The sequence below is a fragment of the Myotis davidii genome, unplaced genomic scaffold (assembly GCF_000327345.1).
Source record: "Myotis davidii unplaced genomic scaffold, ASM32734v1 scaffold99, whole genome shotgun sequence".
NCBI lineage: Eukaryota > Metazoa > Chordata > Mammalia > Chiroptera > Vespertilionidae > Myotis > Myotis davidii.
This window is the reverse complement of record NW_006291015.1, coordinates 657013-657603: the sequence shown is the minus strand read 5'-3', so window position 1 is coordinate 657603 and position 591 is coordinate 657013.

Genomic DNA, 591 nt, shown 5'->3' with positions numbered 1-591 from the left:
ATGTCTTCTTTGTTTGTTTCCTGAGGGAAGGCTAATATTAAATAAATACTATTTTTAAATTGTCATCTTATGTTTTTCTTCATATCATTTTAACTTTATATAAGGTTCTAGTATCATTCCTGACTAAATAGTATACTTTTCTATACATTTCCATTGGTCCATTTCTATAAGAGTTCATGATACATCTGAAATGGAAGGAAATGTGGCTAGATTCTTAATATGCTTATTTCACTACTATTACATTACTAGAGTTTTTCTGACTAAGGCTACATGTCATAGCAGAATAAGGAGAAACCATGCAATGGAGACTAATTTGTGCACAATGTAGGGCCTAGGCTGGGCTAGTGGAGAACTGGATCAGGATACAATGCACTATTGTTTCTGACATTCCCTGAAAAACCACTATAACTCATGAGGTTCTACTCCCGGTGACAAGGTTGAATATAATTACCTATCTGCTATAAAAGAATAAAACATTAAGAAACTATATAGTGGAAAATCCTTTGAATACGAACAGACATTATAATTAGGCAAGAATAATTGCCAATCCTATATAATAAAACCCTAATATGCAAATTGACTGAAGGTGGA